Source organism: Tachyglossus aculeatus, chromosome 2, assembly GCF_015852505.1.
Source record: "Tachyglossus aculeatus isolate mTacAcu1 chromosome 2, mTacAcu1.pri, whole genome shotgun sequence".
Taxonomy (NCBI): domain Eukaryota; kingdom Metazoa; phylum Chordata; class Mammalia; order Monotremata; family Tachyglossidae; genus Tachyglossus; species Tachyglossus aculeatus.
The window spans coordinates 124,815,856-124,843,506 of NC_052067.1; positions in this window are offsets into that span (position 1 = coordinate 124,815,856).

Below are 27,651 nucleotides of genomic sequence, written 5' to 3' on the forward strand. Positions count from 1 at the left end.
CTCATCTTATAAAAACTCTCACCCGTTCCCTACTCCCCTCCTTAACTTCCAGCTTCAACTGCTTATTCTCCAATGCTTTCTTCCCCTCTGCCTTCAAACATGCCCATGTCTCCCCATCCTAAAAAAACCTCTCGATTCCACTGCCCCTTCCAGTTATGACCCTATCTCCCTCCCTCCCTTCCTTTCCAAACTCCTAGAACAAGTCGACTACACTCGCTGCCTCAAATTCTTCAACTCCAACTCTCTCCTAGACCCCCTCCAGTCTGGCTTCCATCCCCTACACTCCACTGACACTGCCCTCTCAAAGGTCACCAATGACATCCTCCTTACCAAATCCAATGGCTCCTACTCTATCCTAAATCTCCTCAACCTCTCAGCTGCCTTCAACACTGTGGACCACTCCCTTCTCCTCAACACGTTATCCAACCTTGGCTTCATGAACTTCCTCCTTTCCTACTTCTCCTCTTATCTCTCTGGCAGTACATTCTCGGTCTCCTTTGTGGGCTCCTCCTTCGCCTCCCATCCCCTTACTCTAGGGGTCCCTCAAGGGTCAGTTCTTGGTCGCCTTCTGTTCTCCATCTATACTCACTCCCTTGGTGAACTCATTCACTCCCACAGCTTCAACTACCATCTCTATGTAGACGACACGCAAATCTACATCTCCTCCACTCTTCTCTCTCCCTCTCTCCAGGCTTGTATCTCCTCCTGCCTTCAGGACATCTCTACCTGGATGTCCATCCACCATCTATAAATCAACACATCCAAGACTGAGCTCCTTGTCTTCCCTTTCAAACCTTGTCCTCTCCCTGACTTTCCTGTCAATGTGGACAGCACTACAATCCTTCCTGTCTCACAAGCCAGCAACTTTGGTGTCATCTTTGACTCCACTCTCTCATTCATCCCACATATGCAATCCATCACCAAAACCTGCTGGTCTGACCTTCACAACATTGCCATGATCCGCCCTTTCCTCTCCATCCAAACTGCTACCTTTTTGGTACAATCTCTCGTCCTATCCCAACTGGATTACTGCATCAGCTTCCTTTCTGATCTCCCATTGTCCTGTCTCTCCTCGCTTCAGTCTATACTTCACTCTGCCGTCTGGACTATCTTTCTAAATAAATGGTCTAGGTATGTTAATCCCCTCCTCAGAAATATCCAGTGGTTGCCTATCAACCTTCGCATGAAGTAAAAACTCCTCACTACTGGCTTCAAAGCTCTCCGTCACCTGGCCCCCTCCTACCTCACCTCCCTTCTCTCCTTCTGCAGTCCCACCCACATACTTTGCTCCTGTGCCACTAACCTCCTCACTGTGCCTCGTTCTCATCTGTCCCACTGTTGACCCCTGGCCCACATCCTACCCCTAGCCTGGAATGCCCTCCCTCCAAACATCCTCCCTTCAAAGCCCTACTGAGAGCTCATCACCTCCAGGAGGCCTTCCCAGACTGAGCCCCTCTTTTTCTCTGCTCCTTTTCCCCTCCCCATTGCCCCCACTCACTCCCTCTGCCCTACTCCCTTCCCCTCCCCACAGCGCTTGTGTATATTTGTACATATTAATTACTGTATTTATTTTATTAATGATGTGCATATAGCTATAATTCTATTCATCTATTCTGGTGGTATTGACACCTGTCTACTTGTTTTGTTTTGTTTTCTGTCTCTCCCTTCTAGACTGTGAGCCCTTTGTTGGGTAGGGACTGTGTCTATCTGTTGCCGAACTGTACTTTCCAAGTGCTTAGTAAAGTGCTCTGCACACAGTAAGCACTCAATACGTATGATTGAATGAATTAATTCAATCATATTTATTGAGTGCTTACTGTGTGCAGAGCACCTACTAAGCACTTTAGAAGTACACGTTGGCAACATATAGATGGTCCCTACTGTCAATGGGCAATCAATGGACAATATGATTGAATGAATAAATGAATCTGCTCCAACAAGCCTACCTTGACTAAGCTCTCCTCTTCCCTTTTCCCACTCCCTTCTGCATCACCCTGACTTGCTGCCTTCATTTATACCCACTCCCAGTTCAACAGCACTGTTATGCTGTGCTCTCTCAAGTGTTTAGTACAGTGCTGTGGACATAGTAAGCACTCAGTGAATACAATTGACTGACTGACAACCTATCCACCCAATGACTTTCCCGTCACAGCATCATCATTCTTCCAGTATCACAAGCCATAACCTTGGCATTATCCTTGACTCATCTCTCTCATTCAACCCACATATTCAATCTGTCACCAAATCATGTCAGTCCACCCTTCACAATGTCATCAAAACCTACCCTTTCCTTTCCATCTAAACTGCTACCGTGTTAATCCAAGCACTTATCCTATCCCACTTTGATTACTGCATGATGACATCCCTTCCTTCCAGTCTCTCCTTACTTCAATTCATACTTCACTCTGCTGCCAGAATGTTTTTCTACAAAACCATTCAGTCCATATTTTTCTACTTTTCAAGTATCTCCAGGGGTTGTTTGCCCATCCACCTCTGCATCAACAGAACTCCTTATAATCTGTTTAGAGGAACTCAGTCACCTTCCCCCCCTCCTACTTTTTGCCTCTTTGATTTCTTACTACAACCCGGCCCAAACATTTCAATGTTACTACTACTCTTTACTGCCAACCTCTAACTCTATCTTGTATACCTTTTCTCCAACCTCTCACTCATGTCTTACCTTTAGCCTGGAATTCTCTCACCCTTAATATCTGATATATGTTCACTCTTCCTACCTTCAGTCTTATTAGGAGCATATCTCCTCCAGGAAGCCTTCCCCAACTTAGCCCTCATTTCCTCTTCTTCAATTTTGTTTTGCAATGCCCTTACATGTGGATTTTCACCTTTCATTCACCTTATCTTCAGCTCCGCAGCACACATGTACATATGCATAATTATTTAGTAATGTTAATCTCTGTCTCTCCCTCTACACTGCACTCTCATTGTGGGCAAGTGCTTAGGACAGTGACAGCATGCAGTAAGTGCTTAGTGACTATGATGGATTAATTGACTGATAATTACCTCCTTTCTATTTACGACTAAATAATCATTATACAGAGAACTGGATATGGTGGTAAGAGCTGGAGCATGTTTAGAGGGAAGGGAAAAAAGAGAAAGGGAAAAGAAGAAATGGAGGAGAGGGTTGTTGGTTAAGGGCCAATTTTATTTATACAAATGATGAATGAAGAGACAGAGCAAGGCAAATACTGTACCAGACCCTCCTCAGGAATTACCTAGGGAAACTAGATAAACTTCAAAACAGGCTTTATAAAGAAGGTAATATAGGAAGGCGGGTTTCAAGATTCTATATCTAATTTCTGGTGGGGCTACTACTTGGGATCATTCACCTACTTTGGTCACATTGAAGATATTCTTTGATAATATAAAGGGTGAAAATTATCTGCTCCATGTAAGAAGAACTGTCATAAAATCATGCCAAATATAGACATGTCTGGAATATTCTCTGTGGCTAAATTCAACTCTATAGCAATTAAATCTTATTATATGAAATATGAATTTCAATTATTTTGTCATTTATCACCTATTCAGAATAAGATGAATTTAAACCTCCTGCTCTTGAAATTTAGAACTCCCATCTTTTTTAAATCAGTATTTTACATGTTTTGTAAGCCTTATAAGATATATTCGAATTTTTTTCAGTACTTTCACTCACTGGTTAAAACAGTATTTAGATTTCATCAGGAAGATGCTTTGATGTTGCTAACGACATTGAGAACACTGTCAGTTATAGCAAAATAGCTGATCTTTAGATAGGATTTTAAAAAGTTATAGGCTAGACTATATTGTCCTTTTTCCCCTTTATATCTTTAAGGCAACTGTGACCACTTTGTGGGATCAGTGTACAAACTATGATCTGAAAGAAATTGGTAATATTTTTACAGTATGTGAATACAACCATCTGATTTATAGTTCAATCTGTTAATGCACTCTGTCATTAGACCACCTGGCAGTTTTATGCATTGTGAATTTAAAGAGGAGCTCAATGTAACATAAGCTTTACAAGCTGGGGAAATATTATTGAAATGAAACATGAATGAGAACAGTTTGAACAATACAGTAATGCTTGCAGCCTCTCTTTTTTTACTTTCAGCAAATACAGATATAAATTGTAACGTTTATAGAGGTTCTTATGAGGTTACAAAGCTGAAACTCAAACCAGAATAATCATTATAATACTTAATCGAGAAGCAGCGTGGCTCAGTGGAAAGAGCCCGGGCTTGGGAGTCAGAGGTCATGGGTTCTAATCCTGGCTCCACCACATATCTGCTGTGTGATCTTGGGCAAGTCAACTTAACTTCTCTGAGCCTCAGTTACCTCATCTGTAAAATGGGGATTAAAACTGTGAGCCCCACGTGAGACAACCTGATCACCTTGTATCCCCCTCAGCGCTTAGAACAGTGCTTCACATATAGTAAGCGCTTAACAAATGCCATTATTATTATTATTATTATTATTATTATTATTATTATTAGTCATGTAGGTTTTCTACTTGCTAAACTATAGACCCAAATTACTGTTCTACCCATCAACTGCTTTATTTTTTTAATAGCTTACCAAGGTGTATTTGAGTAATATTGTTAAGTAATATTGTTAACACTTGCTGGAAAACACTTGCCTGTTGCTGAACATTTTTGCTATGACTCTAGGCTTTCTTAGTATTTTAATGGATCTTAGTTTGTCTTATACTGTTGAGTCATTTCCAACCCTTAGGTATCTCTCCTACCCCACCATAAAGTTTTCTTGATAAAAATCCAGAAGTGGTTTACCATTGCCTCCTTCCGTGCAGTAAACTTGAGTCTCCACCCTCGACTCTCTCCCATTCTGCTGCTGCCCAGCACAGCTGCGTTTTGACTTGTAGAAGATTGCCTTCCACTCTCTAACCACTGCCCAAGCTAGAAATGGAATGGGTATGCTTCTGCTTGACTCTCCCTCCTGTAGTTGAGACTAGTTAGAGTACCCGACTCCGCCAACTGGCAGCTGTGTGACTTTGGGCAAGTCACTTCACTTCTCTGTGCCTCAGTTACCTCATCTGTAAAATGGGGATGAAGACCGAGCCCCCCGTGGGACAACCTGATCACCTTGTAACCTCCCCAGCGCTGAGAACAGTGCTTTGCAAATACTAAGTGCTTAATAAATGCCATCATCATTATTATTATTATTACTGGAAACTCTCCAGTTGCGATCCTGAGAGGGGTAATGTATCTTACCCACCTTTAAGGGTAATTAACAAAGTGCGTGGTGGTAATTCTGGAAAAAATAACATATTGAATTATTTAAAATTGCTTCTTATCTTAATACATGCTAATAATATGATTTTACCTTTTGAAGGTATAATATATGTATTATATATATTATATATAATATTATATATTATATTGTATATATATATATACTGGCATTTTTTACTAATTGTAGCTCAAGGAGCTCATGGAGAGTATAATTTTGTCAACCAAACAGTATCTCTTTTAGCAATCAAGGAATGTGGGCCCCATCTCTTCAATTTTCTATCAACACTTTCTCGGGAAAATACAATAAATAGAAGACATAAAAAGGAGAGTAGACAAGCGTTATTTATTTTGAATATATTCAGGTTGCCCACTTGAAATGGATTCTATTAACTCCATGTGACTTTAAAAGGGGTGTCTTTTATGTGCTCTATAAATACATGCCCATTGCTAGAGCCTCCAGACACATTTACATAATAAAATAAAATACTTTCACAAAATATTCAGGAACAGGGCTTAGTTTAAACATAGGAAACTAATGTACATAAAAATATATAGGGAAAGAGAGAAACTGGTGATTTTTGTTTACACAAAAAGCCCACTGAAAATGGAAGCCATTTACTACTTACTATTCTGAGTGACCATGGTGAAAGTCTTGCTCTAAATGCCCCATCTTTAAGTTCTGTACCCTGAATTTCAAACATCAAAAGATTTTAGAATTCAAAATTTGCATGACTTCCTTAAGAGATTAAGGACAGGAATTGTTCTAAGCATATCTCTGGCATCTAGTCTATTAAAGGAATGGTGATATTGGCACTGACTGTCCATTAGAGCAAAGCAATTTCAAAGTTCCCTTTGAAAAGCAAAACACCTTTTTCCAATTACCCCATTGTTAAAATGAAAACAGCGAAGTGTGCTGGTTAATTTCAATTACAATGAGAGTTCATGCCAGGCAAGTAATCTCTAAAATAACTACAACAAAACAGTGCAGACTTTTATGGATTAAAATCGATATTTTGAAATACACTCAAAACAATGCAATCCTTCATGTGATCAAAAATACATAGTTGCAACACATGCTAGCTGACGTTTTTCTTCAAGGGAAGACTGCAGGCTAATATTTCAGTCTGGAGTTTACCATGGCATAGCACCCAACCTCTTCCCGGTTTAGAAAACTCCCACCTAATCAATCATAAAAATATCAGATTTCTACAGGTCTGAATAATCACAACTATTCACATTCATTTTCAAGAGTAGTTGCATAGTTTTTATTTTGATCAACAACAGTGGAATTACTGCATTCTTTTTGCTAGCCTAATATGCCCTGAAGGGGGTTAGTTTTGGAACTTAAGGAGGTCACAGGATGTGATAAAATCACTTCACTGAAGAGCACTGGTTATGAAAATTGCTTGTTCCAGTAGACGATTTCACTACTTCATTTATGGCAGAAGAACTCATTGTGTTTCCATTGGCTGGTATTTGACCTCTATAGTCCTCATCGACAATGCTTTCAGAATCGCTTCTCTTCTGAAAAACACATTTTAAATAGTTTGCTACAGGGTCTTCTGGAAGAGAACTGCATAAAGGTTTCCTGGATGGCATTCAGGACTGTGAGCAGTGTCACTGTTATTGACCTCACAGCTGTTCTTGCACAGTCATAAAAGGACAACAGAGTAGTCAATTCCATTTCCAGTGAACAGTAGTCAACCTTGCTAAATTTGTAGTTAGCAGCTTCATCGTCATGCATAAGAGAAGTTGTACAAGCTTACAATAACTCATGATTAACAAATTTGAACCTATTTCTCAAAATCAGATTAGGAAGTTGATTGGTTACAAATTTATTAAGCATTTTATGACATTTCCTTTTTTTTCTTAAATTATATTGATTGCAAGAATTTAAATAGTAAGGAAATAATCAAGGGAATCACCAGCTGCCTACATAATTGATGTTCTCTGGGAGATACAGTTTGGGCTGAAGTCTAGGAATGCGAAAAATCAATCCAATCAATTGATCGATTGATCGAAGGATAGTAGTTATCAAGTACTTTATGCAAAGCACTCTATTCAGCACTTGGGAGAGGACAATTGAGTCGATGGACAGGATCCCTGTCCCCAGAGTTTAAACCATCTAGGTAATAGAGGAGACTTAAAATAAATTACAGGTAAGGAGAAACAACAAAGTTTAAAGTGTTTTTCAGAAAGAGGGATGGTATGAGCGAAAAGGCAATTTCAGAACAAGGGAACGGTAAGAAGAAAAGGCAACAGGTAGAAAATAGTTCGGGTCATGGAAATGCAGATTAGCAATGATACAAAACAACTACCACAGACAGAAAGTGCTCTTTCTATCTGCCAAATCATCAGTTTAAAGAGAACAACAGACTCAGTAGAGACTCTGCCAATGTAATTGAACCAATGCTATTGAAACAATTAAAATAATTGTTCCCCAGTTGAGGAACTGAAAACCCAGTGAGTAGGCAGGTTTAACACAAAATTAACCTGGTCCATGAGTTTATTTTTCAAGCGCTTGGTGCCAGACCAGAACTGTTTCCCACAGAAAGAAAGATTTAAATGGAATTATGACTAAAGCTAGAATGTCCTGCTTCTCTGAAGAGAAAGATGTTCTTTGCAATGAAAAGTGATCCAAAGTACATTAGGTTTGTTTCCCTCTGTCCTCAGGCTTATTGACACTAGTAGTGTGGCCTACTGGAAAGATCATGGGCCTGAAAATCAGAGGACCTGGGTTCTAACCTTCGTTCTACCACTTGTCTGCTGTGTGATGTTTGGCAAGTTACTTAACTTCTCTGTGCCTCAGTTACCTCATCTGTAAAATTGGAATTAAAACTGTTAGTCCCAGGTAGGACAAGGACTGTGTTCAACCTGATGATCTTGTATCTACCCTAGCACTTATTACAGTCCCTGGCATATGGTAAGCACTTAATAATACCATCAAAAAAAAAAGTCATGAGGCATGATTTCCCACTGTGGAAAATGTTCTTTCTTTCATTGTGCTGTTATCCCTAAATGTGGCATTCCTGTAGACACAATGAAATACTCTATCCATTTGCCAGTTCTATAATTTCAGGGCCATCTCTGGAACAGTTTATATATGGCTTTTCCTTGAGTCCTCTAATTAAGTTGCAGTCTGTATTGATAAATTAAAACCTTTTCCTGGAGTTCTACACCTTTCCCCCAGGTTTCTTCAAAATTCTCCAGTGGTTGCCATTTTGTTCACTTGCCTGTTACAGCAACAATTTGGTCAATGGCATCTATCCAATATCATTGTCTACAAAGACTGACAAAAAATCAGTTAAGCTGCTTGATTAGCTCCTTTTCATTCATAAATACACCTTTTATTCAACAAATCCTAAAATGATTCTCTAATAGGTATCCCTATTTTTGTTGTACTTAAACCCTATTTTTGATACACTTAAAGGTGCCTTTATTATTTATTGGATTCATTTTAGGGCCTGCTTACCTTTCTGTCTACCCCTGAATTGCCACTCTTCAAAAGCAGTTCAAACTTAGATGAGCACTCCATTTTTAGAGGATACCTAATGTTTAATGCCTACTCTTACTTTGCCATGCATGCATGCCATGCATAAATGCCATGCATTTAGTTGAAGGCCATTTTGGGGTTTCTGTGGCACCCATTTTACCTGGATATTTTTGAACAGCTTCCAGACTTCTTATGAATGACTTTCTAGTACAGTGCTTTGCACATGTTAAGTGCTTAACGAATGCCATTATTATTATTATTATTATTATTATTATTATTATTGAAGGTACCATTTCCACTCTTTCCTAACTAAGGTTCATGCTGCATTATAAATGCAATTCAACAGTTCAATATTTTTGTGATTCTTTATTGTTCATCTTTCTCCAAAAAAGGTATTGAATATATTTCTTTTGAAATCACTGTTACCAAGTTGCTCACCCCTCATGCCTTTGAAAGATCTCTCCTCTGCCTCCTTGGACACGTAGGTAGGTATGAAATGCAAGGAAATGCCTTCTTCACCTGCCTCTATCTTCTCTGCAAGGGAGGAACAAGGGGTCAAGGGTTGGAGAGATGGATCTATTTTCATAATGGTTCCTGAATTGATTAATTGATGTATTGATCCATTACCTGGAAATTAGTCAACTTTCAGCTTGAAAACTTGATCATTTGGAAGAGTGACCTTAAATAGGTGACTTTATTCCCACTTCCTGGAATGGAAGCGACACCTAGTGGAGATCGCTGTGTTACTGACTCTCATGGAGTCTACTAATTCTCAAAAACCCTCCTGCCCTGCAGTCCAAGGACACTGATATTCCATCCAATTTCTAGTAGGAGTAGTTGGCTGAAAGTAGAGGAAGTAGATGATTGAATCTTAAGAGAGCCAGATGGGAAACTTCCAAAGCTGCATATTTACTAAGGAATCTTTAAATAGAAACCCGAATGAAATAGAAGTGCATAGGGATTCGTCATCTGGACAAGTGGGTAACTGAAGTGTTGGGATTGCCCAGAGCCAGATGGTATTAGATTAGTAAGATTTATGACATGAATTCATTTATTATTATTATTAAGAATAATAATAATAAAGAAAACATGCTATGATATTATTATTATTATTAATAAAGAAAGCATGCTATGATAGTAGGATTAGTGAATGTAAACACTGCCCCAACTTCAAAGATGTTCATTTAGTTGAACGTTTGACATACTATTGTTGCCTCAATTTCTCAAAAGACATGCTGGCCTTTTGATTCAATTCTTCTTGATCTTTCCAGGAATCACTGGATATTGTACACTGGGTGATACATAGACTCAGTTTGATACAGACATTGTCAGGCCAGAGGGCTGTGCAACTCCGGAAAAGAGATTCTTAATAATCTGCATGCTTTCCTCCGTATGTGCCTTAAGAGTTTAGCTAGCTGAGAGCAGTTTCCGGATGACTGTGTCAGAGAATTTTTGATGATGTTTTCAGCCCACTGAATTGGAAGAGTTTCCTGGTGAATCAGAAGTTTAACCTGACATTGCATTGTCAAGTGCGGTGGCACAGACAGTGTGAAAAGTTCATTTCCTACTCTTCTCTCTCGACTGCCCATAACATCCAGAAACAACATTCATTCATTCATTCAATCGTATTTATTAAGCACTTACTCTGTGCAGAGCACTGTACTAAGTGCTTCGGAAAGTACAATATAACGATGTACAGACACATTCCTGGCCCACAGTGAGTTTACACTCTAGACGGGGAGACAGACATTAACATAAATAAGTGCATTACAGATATGTACATAAATGTTGTGGGGCTGGTAGAAGGGATAAATAAAGGGGGTAAGTCAGAGTGACATAGAGGGAGTGGAAGAAGAGGAAAGGAAGTTTTAGACAAGGAAGGCATTGGAAAGAGAGGTCTGGGAGTCGGAATATCTGGGTTCTAATCCTGACTCTACTACTTGTCTTCTGAGTGGCATTTGGTAAGTCACTTCACTTCCCTTTACCTCAGTTACCTCATCTGTAAAATGGGGATTAAGGCTGTGAGCCCTAAGGACTGTGTCCAACCTGATTAATCTTCTAACTACCCCAGCACGTAGTATAGTGTCTGGCGCATGGTGAACACTTAACAAATATGTTTAAAGAAAAAAATAACCCACGCTGGAGTAGAAGCTTGGTGACTCTTTCAAGGAAGTCAAAAATATATTTCATAATTGCAATAGCCCAGCTCTGTTGGTGGTGTAAATCCAGCTCTACAATCTACAGATACAACTTGGGGGTCTTGAAGTTGTTTCTTTGCTTCACCTTACTGCTTATGACTATTTGGAATGTAAATCAGAAGCCGCATTGTACTGGTATATGTATAAGTTTTCCCACATACATACATGTAAAAGTACAATGCTACGTCTGTGTGTGTGTGAGAGAGAGATGTAATTCTTGTATACTCTGACAAACACGATCATATTGAGGACAAGAAGATTGGTAAGAAAAGAAATGTTGTATAGATGTCCATTTTCCCACAAGAGGGGAAGGGTAAGTAGTCATTTAATAATAATTACGGTTTCCATTAAGTGTTTACTTTGTGTGAAGCATTGTACCAAGAGCAAGGGTGGACAAAGGACAGTCTGGTCACACATAGTCGCTGTCCCACATTGGGCTCCCAGTCTAAAGGAGAGGGAGAATGGGTATTTAATTCCCATTTTACAGATGAATAAATTGAGTCCCAGAGAATAATAATAATATTAATGGTACTTGTTGCCAGGCCCTGTACTAAACCCTGAGGTGGATACAAGCAAATTGAGTTGGATATAGTCTCTGTCCCATGTGGGACTCACAGTCTCAATCCCCATTTTGCAGATGAGGTAACTGAGGCACAGAGAATTGCCCAAGGTCCCACAGCAGACAAGTGGTGGAGTGTGGATTAGAACTCAGGTCCTTTGGAGTCCCAGGACTGTGCTCCATCCACTAAGCCATGCTGCTTGACTTGCCCAAGATTTCCCAGAAGAGACCAACAGCAGTGCTGGGATTAGACTCTAGTCCTGTTCTCTTTCCTATAGGCCACACTGCTTCTTTATTTCACTCAGTAATGGACGACTAGAACTCCCCCATCTCTTTGTCCCTAATGGCTTTGCCATTTATTTCTTTTAAAAAAGTGAAATCATCAGGGATATCTCCCTAAAATCTCCCTCCCTTCTACACTGCCATACACTAAGGTCTCTCAAGACTCAATTCTCTACTCCCACAACTTAACTGCCATCTCTATATTTATGATTCCCAAATCTACGTCTTCAGTCCCGACTTCCTTTCTCTGTAGTTTTGCATTTCCTCCTGCCTTCAGATACCTCTACATGAATTGTCTTCCCACACAGATCATCTTTCCACCAAAATCCTATCCTCCCAAGACTTTTCCGTACTTGCCCTCCCTTCTCAATTAACTATTCACTTGGATCTGTACCTCTTAATCACTTTAATATGCACTCCTCCGCCAGCCTGACAGTATTTATAGGTGATATCGATATGTGATTCACTTTAATGTCTGTTTCCTCTCCCAGACTTATAGACAGGGGAAGTGTCTCCAACCCTGTTATATTGTTCTCTCTCTCTCAAGCACTTACTACAGTGCTGTAAATTTGGTACATTTCTGAGTTTATTGTACAAACACTATAGTGGGTCTAGGATACTGCTTGTGGTGAATCCACAACAAGCTGCCTTGTTAGAGACTGTTTGTGATCCTGTAAACAACACCAAGGAACAGACTTTGAGAAAGCACCTATGGGTTCTACCTGAGACAGGTGATTGCAGGCCTGTGGGGGTGGAGCACGGAGGGAAGTGTGGCTTTCTCTTCCTGTTCTACCTCGTTATTGGCCTGGACCAATGAGTAACTGCCATATAGAGCCACAGCTGCCACGACTAATGCAGATAAAAGGCGGTTGCTTTGTGGGGTGTAAGGGGGCATCTGGAGGCAGCAAAGAGGCATAGAAGCATGCTGAAAAGCAAGAGGGAAGCATGCTAAGAGCAGCAGAAGCAGGAGAGCAACACTCAAAAGCAGCAGAAGGCAGCATCACTGCAGAAAGAAGAAACACTGGTAGTTTGGGCTCCCTTGACCAGAGACTGGTATTGGACCCTTGGTAGAGTGGAGTGAGTGGGTGTATGTATGTGTCACTCCCTTGCACATTGGTAAAACTAAGGAAAAACCTTGCCACAGTAACCTTGGTGATCAGAGGTGTGGTTTGACTTCTACTACGCGTCACCGAGGCTCCCTCCGACCAGGAAGGTCCTCGGGGCTCACGACGCTGCTATGCTCTGATTTCTACCTCAGCATCTTAGGAATCCGGAGAGTGGGGCAGTGCAACAGATAAGGAACATAGTTGCCATACTTTAAAGCACTCAACCACCTTGCCCCCTCCTACCTCACCTCGCTACTCTCCTACAAAAACCCAGCCCACACACTTCCTTCTTCTGATGCTAACCTTCTCAATGTACCTCAGTCTCATCTATCTGTTTTCATGCCTGGTGAAAACAACTTGAGCTGATGCATTTCTGAAGTGCTGGCGGTGCTGTGATGATCCCAGCAGCCGGTGATCCCACCCACGAGCTGCTATGGTTCACACCCCTACCCACTTCAGGGGACAAACTGGAGAATCGGCTTAGTACTACTTAATATAATTTGGCTTGTGAAGGAGAATGAGGGTATATTATTTTTGGGTACTTGGGCACATTGATCTTTCCAATTACTAACTTCTTGGCTAGCATAATATTTATCCACCAGATTAGGTCCAAATGATCAACAGGAAAAAAATGCTTCTATTAAAACAAAACTTCATTATTTGGCAATACAACTAAGCATATTTTTGATCTTTTGCCTAAGGGCATTGTGGTTGACTCTGGATAATTAAAATGTCATTTTCTTCAAATAGCTTCTTCAAAAATAATCAAACAATACCTAAACCAATAAAAAACTATTCTTCATTTTGAAATTTCAACTTCGTATGCTGAAATTAAAGTCATTCTGACAACAAACAAAATTGCTCTCTAAGTTTTCCAGAGGATCAAGTTAGACATTTATCAATGTTACCAATTCTAACCCTGGGAAAACAAGCTTGGGGAAAAAAATTAAAATATTTCCAGACAGGAGAAGGGAAAGTTCATTAACTTGGAAATTTTAAGATGAGTTTACACACAGAACAAAGACTTTTTAAAAATCTTCATTTCTTCAGAAAGTTCTTGATTGTTTTTTTAACCATGTAAGACTTTTCCTACATTACTGAAAAGTGACTTATATCATTAAACCCTTTCTGTGTCAGATAGTTAGCATCACACCTAAAAACTGTTAAAAACTCTGATTTAAAACCCCACCACAAAAAATAGTTAGTGTGTTTTGTTTCTCCTGCTGAATCTGAACATTATTACTGTGGAGATGCCATTAGAGAGTTTCTCCTTGAATGGTAAATCCTGTGTCCTACCAAATGTGCAATTCAGTAAGAAAGTATTCCATGTTTCTGCTGACGGAAATGGGTATTTATATTCCTAACTCTTATTAGCATTAATGGAACTTGAATACATAATTTCCCTGTCATCCCTGAGAATGGGCCTTAAATTTTAACATGTTTCAGACAGCAGTGTGAAATCATTAATGAGAAGACAAAGGAGACAAACTAAATCCCTAAGGGGTTTCCAGAGTATATAGTTAGACACCGACCCCTCAGCAAGCTTTCCTGCTTATATTATTTCAATAAATAAATATTTAACAAGTGACAGGACTTAATTGATGTTTATATTTACATGGCAGTCAATTTATATTCTACAAAAGCTGAATTCCCTGGCCTCAAAACTGCTTTCTATTCCTTGATGGTAGAAGTACAGCAAACAGCACAATTGTGTATTTGAGAAAACCATAATGAAAAACCATTCACTACACCAAATATGTCATTACCGTTTTTTTCTTCAGCTGCCAGATGTATTGCATTATATTATCAAACTGATAGATCTAGTGTTATTACTACATTTACCATTTTACGACAACAAATAGAAAACATAGAAAGAAGCACTGGTAACAAATCTTGCTTAATATGTATGTGAAATAGACAGTTTGTCTAAAAGAAAAATATAACTGATGACAGATTTCATTTCAATCTGTCAGTGCTTATTAAGATGTCTTCAAATAAAAAAAGCCATATCTGGGTGCATCTCCTTCTGCAAACAAAGGAAAGTTTTAATTGCTTTAATCAGCCTTTGCTCTGTCTTTGTGATAACACATAAAAACAATTCAGGTTTAATCAGAAAACCTCTTCCAAAAGAAATTTTTTGGCACAGAACTGAAGTGAATATAATGGCACATTTTAAAATCATTTTTGTCCACTTACTATTCAATTCTTTTTCTCCATTGGAAGTATTACCAAATAATTTGATATGTATTTTCCATAACATCAAAACTATCAAGCAAAAATATCCTCACTAACCCCTTTCGTAGCTCCCTTGAACCAAATCTACCACTGTCCAGCTGTTGGTGGTATAGATTTCAAAGATATGCAAAATACAAGAAGGACTCAGCCCAATTTTAAATTATGCCCATTTAGATTTGTCCTTTTGTTTCGTGGTCAGACATAGAAGATTCTTTATAGTATTTCTACACTCAGCCCAACTTGGGTAAGATGGACGTTCACAACACTGTGTCAATAGGATTCATTGTTGTCTTTTTTCAGGGGCATCTTTCCCTCTGTCCCTCTTCACTCTCCCCTCTACCTTTTTTTCCTTTCTATTGCTTTCTCTTTCCTTCATGGGGATTGTCTCTATTTGTTGCCCAATTGTACTTTCCAAGCACTTAGTACGGTGCTCTGCACACAGTAAGCACTCAATAAATATGATTTAATGAATGAATGAGGTGTTAATAATAATAATTATTATTATTATGGTGCTTGTTAAGCACTTACTATGTGCCAAGCACTGTTCTAAGAGCTGGGGTAGGTGGAATTTATTCAGGTGGGACACAGTCCTTGTCCCACAAAGGGCTCACACTCTTACAGATGAGCTAACTGAGGCCCAGAATAATTAAGTGACTTGCCCAAGGTCACACAGCAGACATGTGGTGGAGTCAGGATTAGAACCCATGACCTTCTTAGCAGGCTAAAAATAGAGGAATTTAGAAAGGTTTCTGGACATACTCAAAATAAGTAGTCATTGCATCTTATATTTCCTCATTATTCAATCAAACCACTATATCGTATAAAATGCTACTTATTAAAACTTTAAAAGGTGAGAACTTTAAGGAAGGTCAAGTTAAAGATAGAAATGATGCTGATTCTTGTATCTGAGAAACAAATCTGTCTCTTCCTTCTTTTCCTTCCTATGTCCACCCTCAATAAAACACCATGGAAATGTAAAATTTGAGAGTGGATTTTTTTTCCCCTTGGAAAATCCATTTTTAGACCTAGATCTACAGCAAAAAAAATTCTAAATCTTGACACTAAACCAGTGCTTGCAGAGATATTGCCAAGTCATTGGACAGCAGTTATTAACCAGTCTGGCCATCAAAAGCCATAGAGGATGAAAGATGGTTGAAAATAAAAGTTGCTTACAAGCACCTTGACCAGTAGGAGTCAATATGAAAACAACAAAATAATAATAATAATAATAATGGCATTTATTAAGTACTTACTATGTGCAAAGCACTGTTCTAAGCACTGGAGAGGTTACAAGGGGATCAGGTTGAACCATGGTGGGCCCACAGTCTTAATCCCCATTTTACAGATGAGGTAACTGAGGCACAGAGAAGTTAAGTGACTTGCCCCAAGTCACACAGCTGACAATTGTCGGAGCCGGGATTTGAACCTATGACCTCTGACTCTCAAGCCCGTGCTCTTTTTACTGAGCCACGCTGCTTCTCTAAATCTTAAATTGCTTAAAATCTGCTTAAGCAATTGCTTAAGCTGTTGTCCTAGAAATGAGGACACAAATCCTTTTCACATTGACATCTATAATGATCCTGAAGATTTATTTATTTTTCAATTATGTCACTACGCCATACTGCATGTAGATAGAGCACAGGCCTTCCCCTTCTAGACTGTGAGCCCGTTGTTGGGTAGGGACCATCTCTATAGGTTGCCGATTTGTACTTCCCAAGCGCTTAGTACAGTGCTCAGCACACAGTAAGTGGTCAATAAATACGATTGAATGAATGAATGAGTCAGAAGGTCATGAGTTCTAATCCCGGCTCCACCACTTGTGTGCATTGTGGCCTTAGGCAAGTCACTTCACTTCTCTGTGCCTCAGTTACCTCGTCTGCAAAATGGGGATTGAGACTGTGAGCCCCAGGTGGGACTGGGACTGTGTCCAACCTGATTTGCTTGTATACACCCCAGTGCATAGTACAGTGCTTGGCACATAGTAAGCGATTAACAGAAACCATCATTATAATTATTGTATTCCTATCCAAATCCCATTTAGTGGATAAACTGCTCTCCAGATGGGTCAAAAATCATAAAAATTGACTGAATAAAAGGACAACCCCCATATATTCTTAACTCACAGGTAAATGGGGACTAACTGTAGTAGTGAAGGAGAAGTGGGTGGCATTTGCAGGGGCCTGATAAACACAAAGCCTTAGAATTTACATTAGCCTCTATTCATCTCTGTCACTAAACCCATATATTCAGTCTCTTACCAAATTCAGCTAGTCAATTTTCAGAACCACTAAAATTCATCCTTTTCACTTTATCCAAACTTCTACTCTGTTAATCCAAGTACTTACTCTATCCCACCTTGATTATTGCATCAGCCTCCTTGCTGATGCATTTCACTGGGTCTCCCCACTTCAGTCCACACTTCAGTCTGCTGCCCTGGTCATTTCTCTATAAAATCATATTTCTCCACTCAAGAACCTCCAGTGGTTGCCCATCTACTTTCACGTCGAACAGAAATTTCTTACCATTGGCTTTACAAATACTCAATCACCTCAATCACCTTACCCCCTCCCACCTCACCTTGTCAATCTCCTATTACAACTCAGCCCACACACTTCACTCCTCTAATGCCAAACTACTAACTGTACTCAATCTCATCTATCTCACCTTCAACCTCTCGCCAAATTCCTACCTCAGTCTAGAGCACCCTCTCTCTTTATATCTGACAATCCATCACTTCCCCGACTTTCAAACCTTATTAAAAACACATCTCCTCCAAGAGATCTTCCCCCCAAGCCCTCATTTCCTTTTCTCCCACTTCCTTCTGTATCATCCTTGCACTTTCATTCATTCATTCAATCGTATTTATTGAGCACTTACTGTGTGCAAAGCACTTAGATTTTTACTCTCTATGCAGCCCAGCCTTATGTTCCACAGAATTTATGTACATTTTCATAATTTATTTATACTAATGTCTGTAACCCCCTCTAGACCGTAAGTTCGTTGTGGCCTGGAAATATGTCTACCAACTCTGTTATATTGTACTCTCCCAAGCACTTAGTACAGAGCTTAGCACACAGTAAGCACTCAATAAATATTACTAACTCACTGATTGATTGCTTACTGTGTGCAGAGCACTGTACTTAGCTCTGGAAGAAAATACACAAGTGGGAATTAAACACAGTCTCAGTCCCTTATGGGGTTCAAAGTGAACAAATTCCAAAACCAACATTTTACTTGGGGCCCCAGTTAACCTCCCTGCAAACAATCACTCCCTCTCTCAACCTTATCAATATAGATGCAGTTTAGGGCATATGGAGCCATTACTCTTTTAAAAGTGGTTTCCACAAGGCAATTCTCGCCAGCATTCTGGCTTTGAAAGATCCTTGTGGGCAGGGAATGTGTACACCATTCATTTTCTAGACTGTGAGCCCGCTGTTGGGTAGGGACCGTCTCTATATGTTTCCAACTTGTTCTTCCCAAGCGCTTAGTACAGTGCTCTGCACACAGTAAGCTCTCAATAAATACGTTGAATGAATTTTCTACCATTGTACTCTCCCAATCACTTAGGACAGTATTCTGCACACAGTAAACACTCTATAAATATGATTGATTGGTTGCTTGATTGATTTTAAAGGAGACTCTGGACTTTAAATTAAAGGGAACAAGTCAGCACAAGCAAAGAACCTGTTTGACCTCAACAGTTCCCTTAAACATTTCTTGCCTCAGTCTCCTGTAGCTCACCCTAAGAAGAAGTGATTAATACAAATAGGCAATGGTCACTAGTGTTTGGCACCACCCGCCTAAGCTTTTTATTTCTGGGAGAAAAAAACCACCATCCTGCCTATCTCACAAGCCTGTACGTTGACTTCATCCTCGACTCATCTCTCTAAATAAACCCATACCTTCAATCGGTCACAAAATCCCATCACTTCTACTTTCATGGCACTGCTAAAATCCTCCCTTTCCTCTCTATCCAAAATTCTATCGTACTGATCCAAACACTCATCATGTCCCAACTTGACGATTCAGTCGGCATCCTTTCTGACTGCCCTGCCTACTGTCTCTCCCCTCTCCAGTCCATACTTCACTCTGCTGCCTGGATTATTTTTCTAAAAAGCTGTTCAGTCCCTAGACCCTCTTTCCCTCCCTTCCTCAAAAACCTTCAACTCTGCATGAATTAGAAACTCCTTACTATTGGCTTGAAGTCACTCAATCAGCTGTACCTCTCCTACTTTACCTCACTGATCTCCTAGTGCAACCCAGTCCGCACACTTTTCCCCTCTTCCACCCACCTATTCACTGTATCTCAGTCTCAATCTCACTATCTTCATTCATGTAATCATATTTGAGTGTTTATTGTGTGCAGAGCATTGTACTAAGCACTTTCTCACTGCTAACTGCTTGTCTACATTCTCCCTCTGGCCTGGAGCTCTTTCCCCATTCAGATATGACAAACCATCACTTTCCCCTATTTTCAAAGTCCTCCTTGTAGCATAGCTTTGCCAAGAGGCCTTAAATCCTCATTTCTCCTATTTGCTCTCCCGTCCGTCTGCGTCACCTAAACTGTAAGCTTCTCGTAGGCAGGAAACATATCTGCTAACTCTGTGTATTGTACACTCCCAAATGCTTAGTACAGTCATCTAAGCGCTCAAATTTGTACCCCTTAGGCAATTAATAGTCACCATACCCCCAGATCTCCACGAGAACCAGCATGGCTCAGTGGAACGAGCACAGCCTTCAGACTCAGAGGTCATGGGTTCAAATCCCTGCTCCGCCAATTGTCAGCTGTGTGACTTTGGACAAGTCACTTAACTTCTCTGTGCTTCAGTTACCTCATCTGTAAAATGGGGATTAAGACTGTGAGCCCCACTTGGGACAACCTGATAACCTTGTATCCTCCCCAGCACTTAGAACAGTGCTCTGCACATAGTAAGTGCTTAACCAATGCCATCATTATTATTATCTCCAACACTCACTTATGTACTTATTCTTACCCTCTGCCATTTCCCCAATCTTTGATTTATTTTAACGTCGGTCTTCCTGTAAAGACTGTAAACTCTTTGCAAGCAGGGATTGCGTCCAAATGCATTGTAGTTTTCCAAGCACTTAGTACAATGCTCACTGATACACTTGGATTTATGATCTTTGGGTATTTGATATTAACCCAGCACTTACATACAACTATTCATACATATACTTACACATATTTATATTACTATCTACCTCCCCCTCTAGACTGCTAGCTTGTTGTGGCCAGGGAACGTATGTGTGAACTCTGCTGTAGTGTACTCTCTGAAGAGCTTAATATAGTGCTCTCTGTATGTAGTTCTCATTCAATAATTACCGATGATGATGATAATGATTGGTTGCTTGGTTGAGTGAGGGCATTAAGCTGACAATGAATGGGGAGGGAAAAAGTGTGTTTTATGTTTAGTCTCAGTAGAGATAACTCTTCCCCACTCCTTAAGAAACTCCAATGGTTGCCACTCCTCCTCTAAATCAAATAGACACTTCATCCCATCATCTTTAAGATATTCAATCAGCTCGCCCCCTCCTACCTTACTTTGCTGAGTTCCTACTATAATCCAGTCACGTACTTTGCTCCCCAATGCCAACCTACTCAGTGTATTTTGATTTTAGCCATTTCACTACCGACCCCCTTACTTACCTCCTCTCTCTAGCTGGAACTTCCTTCCCCTTCATATATGACAGTCCCCTACTCTCCTCATCTTCAAAGCCTTACTAAAATCATATGTCTTCCAAGAGGCCTTCCCTGTCTAAGCCCTCATGAAAATCAGCTTAGTGGCTTAGTTGCAAGAACACAGGCTTGGGAGTCAGAGGTCATGGTTTCTAATCCCAGCTCTACCACTTGTCAGCTGTGTGACCTTGGGTAAGTCATTTATGTTGCCAACATGCACTTCCCAAGCGCTTAGTACAGTGCTCTGCACACAGTAAGCACTCAACAAATACGACTGAATGAATGAATGAATTTAACTTCTCTGTGCCTCAGTTACCTCATCTGGAAAATGGGGATGAAGACTGTAAGCCCCGCGTGCTTAACAAAAACCAACTTTTTTCCACGAACTCCCTCTCCCATCTACCTCACCTAAGCGCTTGGATCTGTACTCTTTAAGCACTTGAGGGTGAATACCCCACCCTCATTCCCAAAAGCACATAATTAATTTTAATATCTCTTTGTATTGCATTCTCCCAAGTGCTTAGTACAGTGCTTTGCACACAGTTAGTGCTCAATATATACGATTGAATGAATGAATGAAAGGGAATGTGTCTATCAACTCTGTTGTAATAGTAATAATAATAATAATAATGATAGTAATTGTTAAGCCCTCACTATATGCCAAGCACTGTTCTAAGTGCTGGGGCAGGTACAAGTTAATCAGGTTGACCCACGTGGGTCTCACAGTCTTAATCCCCATTTTACAGATGAGATAACTGAGGCACAGAGAAGTTAAGGACTTGTCCAAAGTCACACAGCTGACAAGTACTCTACCAAGTATTTAATACAGTGCTCTATGCTCAATAAGGACTCAATAATTATGACCTTTAAGATCAGCTCTATTTACTTCTCTACATTTTGCTATCTTTTTCTTTTCTACTTTCAGGCAATTTTCTGTTTGCAAGACCTTGGTCTTTAAAAAAGCTGTTTAGTGGAAGCTTGTCGAAAACTGTTTGAAAATCTAGGTGTATCATATCCACTGGTTTCCCTTTTTCCAAATTCCTATTAGATTGAAAGCTACTTGAGGGAGGTACCATGTCTTTTCACTTCTATTGTATATTCCAAGTGTCTATTAAAGTTCAAAACACCATGCACATTAAAAGAAACCCTTCTGAAATTATGATCTCCCAGGTGGTTTTCCCTGTTTAATCTCTCATCTCCTTATTTCCCTCATTTCTGACACAGCATTTAAGCATCATCTAAGCATTTGGATACCAACTGCCTCCCATTGTACATAGCTTAAAACTGTGGAATTCTAAAGTATTGGACTTTGTACAGTGGGCAAATACTTTTATTAATAATAATGTGACTTCCTAATAATATTTTATCTGTTTCTAAAAAAATGCAGCAGAGTAGAAATGGCTGGGTAAATATGATTATATTTGTGAACTGAATATGCAACTACATTTGTGGCTCATTGACCACTGCTCAGAATCAGCAACTTCATTCATTCAATCGTATTTATTGAGCGCTTACTGTGTGCAGAGCACTGTACTAAGTGCTTGGGAAGTAAAAGTTGGCAACATATAGAGACAGTTCCTACCCAACAGTGGGCTCAGAGTCTAGAAGGGGGAGACAGAGAACGAATTATTTTATGATTATTTTATGATTATTAGAGAACTTATTTTATGTTATCTCTAGTAATGGCTTGAACCACTTTGAAGAGATTCTTTGTGAGCAAGGAACATTAATTTTGTTGTATAGTACTCTCCCAAGTGCTTAGTACAGTGCTCTGTACATGCTAAGTGCTTAGTAAATACCAATCAATCAATCAATCACATTTACTGAGCATGTACAATGTGCAGAGCACTGTATTAAGCACTTGGGACAGTACAATAGAGTTGGTAGACGCATTCCCTGTCCACGACGACTTCACAGTCTAAAGGAAGAGAAACACATTACTATATATAAATTGATAAATTACAGATATGCAAATACGTGCTTTGGAGATGAAGGAGGGATGAATAAAGGAAGACACAGAAGGGCGAGGGAAAAGAGGAAATGAGGGCTTAGATAGAGAAGCCCTCTTGGAGAATTGTCATCAGAAAGGTTTTGAATTGCCTGTCAGATAGGAAGAGGGAGAGTATTCCAGGCCAGAGGTAGGATGTGGGTGATAGTTCATCAGCATGATAGATGAGACTGAGGTATAGTGAGTAGGTGGGCATTAGAGCATCTGGGCTAGGTTGTAATAGGAGAGCAGCAAGGTGACATAAGAAGGTGCAAGGTGATTAAATGCTTTAAATCCGATGGTAAGGAGTTCCTGCTTGATGTGAAGGTGGTTTGTTCTTAAGGAGTGAGGAAACATGGACTGAATGTTTTTGTAGAAAAATGATCTGGGAAGAGTGAAGTCTGGACTGCAGAGGGGATAGACAAAGGACAGGGAGTTCAGCAGGGAGGCTGATACAATATACAGTACGTATATCGTATACAGGTGAGATAGGATAAGTGTTTGGATTTAACATGGTAGCAATCAATCAATCAATCAATCGTATTTATTGAGCGCTTACTATGTGCAGAGCACTGTACTAAGCGCTTGGGAAGTACAAATTGGCATCACATAGAGACAGTCCCTACCCAACAGTGGGCTCACAGTCTAAAAGGGGGAGACAGAGAACAGAACCAAACATACCAACAAAATAAAATAAGTAGGATAGAAATGTACAAGTAAAATAAATAAATAGAGTAATAAATATGTACAACCATATATACATATATACAGGTGCTGTGGGGAAGGGAAGGAGGTAAGACGGGGGGATGGAGATGGGGACGAGGGGGAGAGGAAAGAAGGGGCTCAGTCTGGGAAGGCCTCCTGGAGGAGGTGAGCTCTCAGCAGGGCCTTGAAGGGAGGAAGAGAGCTAGCTTGGCGGATGGGCAGAGGGAGGGCATTCCAGGCCCGGGGGATGACGTGGGCCGGGGGTCGATGGCGGGACAGGCGAGAGCGAGGTACAGTGAGGAGATTAGCGGTGGAGGAGCGGAGGGTGCGGGCTGGGCAGTAGAAGGAGAGAAGGGAGGTGAGGTAGGAGGGGGCGAGGTGATGGACAGCCTTGAAGCCCAGGGTGAGGAGTTTCTGCCTGATGTGCAGATTGATCGGTAGCCATTGGAGGTTTTTGAGGAGGGGAGTAATATGTCCAGAGCGTTTCTGGACAAAGATAATCCGGGCAGCAGCATGAAGTATGGATTGAAGTGGAGAGAGACACGAGGATGGGAGATCAGAGAGAAGGCTAGTGCAGTAGTCCAGACGGGATAGGATGAGAGCTTGAATTAGCAGGGTAGCAGTTTGGATGGAGAGGAAAGGGCGGATCTTGGCAATGTTGCGGAGCTGAGACCGGCAGGTTTTGGTGACGGCTTGGATGTGAGGGGTGAATGAGAGAGCGGAGTCGAGGATGACACCAAGGTTGCGGGCTTGTGAGACGGGAAGGATGGTAGTGCCGTCAACAGAGATGGGAAAGTCAGGGAGAGGACAAGGTTTGGGAGGGAAGACAAGGAGCTCAGTCTTCGACATGTTGAGCTTTAGGTGGCGGGCGGACATCCAGATGGAGATGTCCTGAAGGCAGGAGGAGATGCGAGCCTGGAGGGAGGGGGAGAGAGCAGGGGCAGAGATGTAGATCTGGGTGTCATCAGTGTAGAGATGATAGTTGAAGCCGTGGGAGCGAATGAGGTCACCAAGGGAGTGAGTGTATATTGAGAACAGAAGGGGACCAAGCACTGAACCTTGGGGAACCCCCACAGTAAGAGGATGGGAGGGCGAGGAGGAGCCTGCAAAAGAGACTGAGAAAGAACGACCGGAGAGATAAGAGGAGAACCAGGAGAGGACGGAGTCTGTGAAGCCAAGGTCAGATAACGTGTGGAGGAGAAGGGGGTGGTCCACAGTGTCAAAGGCAGCTGAGAGGTCGAGGAGGATTAGGACAGAGTATGAGCCGTTGGATTTGGCAAGCAGGAGGTCATTGGTGACCTTTGAGAGCGCAGTTTCCGTGGAATGAAGGGGACGGAAGCCAGACTGGAGGGGGTCGAGGAGAGAGTTGTTGTTGAATGGAGTAGCAGTTTGAATGGAGAGGAAAGCATGGATTTTAGGGATACTATGAAGGCTGAACTGACAGGATTTAGTGATAGATTGAGTAGGTAGTTTTAATGAGAGAGATGAGTCAAGGATGATGCCAAGCTTACAAGCCTGAGAGATAGGAAGCATGGTGGTGCTCTCTACAGTAATGGGAAAATCATGGAGAGGACAGGGTTTGAATGGGAAGATAAAGAATTCTGTTTTGGCCATGTTGAGTTTGAGGTGTCGGAGGCACAGCTAAGTAGAATATCTTAATTGATTGATTGATTCATCCATTCCTTGGAGCTCATGGGCACAATCAGTGGGACACTGCTATTTTAAATACAGAAAAAAAGGATAAATATCCAGACACATTGATTAGGAAAGACTTCAATTATCCTGTTTTGTGATATTATAGAATTTATCACAGCAATTGTAATACCTCAAATATTACAGTAGTAGTAATAGCATTTATTACTAGGAGAGAATGCACAGGTGAAATTAAACATGGTCCCTCTCCTCTGTGGGGCTCACAACCAAAGGGTATAGAAATGCTGCAACACACAATATAATCAAAACTCAGTTACGTGACCATATCATATGAATTAATATGCTGATTAGTATTTAAAATATTCCTAAATTCTTTAAAATAAAAATATGTCTTGTACCTTTAAGGGACCTTCCTTTATTTATGTATGCACAGACAGTTCATTTTCTTCTCTTTTGGGAGGTTGAGATGTGCTAATCAGTATAAAAACAGTTTTTCAAGAATATCCATTACATTCCACAGAACAACATGATAGGATTTAATCATAAACAGACTGACAAGTCTTTCTTTTACTTTTTCACACAATATTGAAGTTCAGGGAGGGCTGGTAGGTGTAAAGTTCTTCGATTTACACTGGCCCGAATGATTCAATTTTGTGAAATTTGTGGTTTAGAACTCTTGGAGTGACCAGGGAGGTAAGAAGAGAATTAGGACAGAAGTGTGTCAGTAAAATCATGCTTGAGTAGTGTTCCTAGTAAAACGAAGTCCATGATGATCAGGGACTGTGTCTGACCTCATTATCTTGCACTTAACCTAATGCTTACTATGTTGTTTGGTCCATAGTATGAACTTAATAAATAATAACAGCAATAATAACAGTAATGATGGCATTTGTTAAGCACTTACTATGTGCCAGGAACTGTTCTAAGCGCTGGAGGGGATACAAGCTTATCAGTTTGTCCCACTTGGGGCTCACAGACTTAATCCCCATTTTACGGATGAGGTAACCTGGGCAAAGAGAAGTTAAGTGACTTGCCCAAAGCCATGCAGCTGACAAGTGGTGGAGTCGGAATTAGAACCCATGACCTCTGTCTCCCAAGCCCAGGCTCTTTCCACTGAGCCATGCTGCTCCTCCAGTAGTACTACTACTAATAATAATAGCTGAGAGATCAAGGAGGATTTGGATAAATTAACATCCATTAGATTTGGCAAGGAGTATATGTCATAAAATCATCATCATCATCATCATTCTTATCTTCGTTTTCCTTAAGTTCTTACAACATTCCAGGTACTGTGCTAATAAGAAGAGTAGATACAAAAGAATCATACCAGATACAGTTCCTGCCCCAAATTGGGCTCACAGTCTAAAACAGAATGAGAATAGGCATTCAATCCCCATTTTACAGATGACGAAACTGAAGCACAGAGAAGTTCATTCATTCATTCAATCGTATTTATTGAGCGCTTACTGTGTGCAGAGCACTGTACAAAGCGGCTTGGGAAGTACAAGTTGGCAACATATAGAGACGGTCCCTACCCGACAGCGGGCTCACAGTCTAGAAGTTAAGTGATTTAGCCAAGTTTGCACAGCAGGTAGTTCCTTGAAACTGTAATTTAAAGAAAAAAAGTTCCCTCTTCCCCTTCAGTTCAAGGTCCTCTCAACCAGACTCTACCAGCAGAATATAAGAAGAATTTTGCACCTGCAAATTCTGGAAAATTTTCAAAATTGTGCAGACAACAAAGAATAATCTGTCAGCTTGTTTGCAGGTAAGATTATTGAATCCCTTATTACAGTTCTGTTTCCTAGTCCATCCGGCACCATGATTCAAATCCCCAAGCCCTTACTGACTCTATGCCATATTTGTCAGTCTGCTACCGTCATTTCATTTATTCATTCATTCAATCAAATTTATTGAGCAGTGCAGAGCACTGTACTAAGCACATGGGAGAGTACAATACAACAATACACAGACACTTTCCCTGCCCATAACGAGTTTACAGTCCAGAATGAAGAAGACAGACATCAACATATATAAATTAATTCCATTACAGATATGTACATAAGTGCTGTGGGGCTTTTAGGGGGTGATAAATAAAGCGAGCAGGTCAGGACAACACAGAAGGGAGTGGGAGAAGAGGAAAGTGGGTGCTTAGGGATGGTGTCTTGGAGGAGATGTGACTTCAGTAAGCCTTTGAAGAAGGGAGAGTAATTGTCGGTCATATCTGAGGAGGGAGGGCATTCCAGGCAAGAGGTAAAAGTTGGCAGGGGGTAGGTGATGAGATAGGAGAGATTAATGCATAGTGAGAAGGTTAGAATTAGAGGAGCAAAGTGTGTGGGCTGGGTTGTAGTAGAGTAGCAAGGGGAGGTAGCAGAGGGGACATGGTGATTGAGTGTTTTAAAGCCAATGGTGAGGAATTTTTGCTTGATTCAGAGATGGATGGGCAACCACTGGAGTTTTCGAGGAGTGGGATGACATGTATTGAAAAA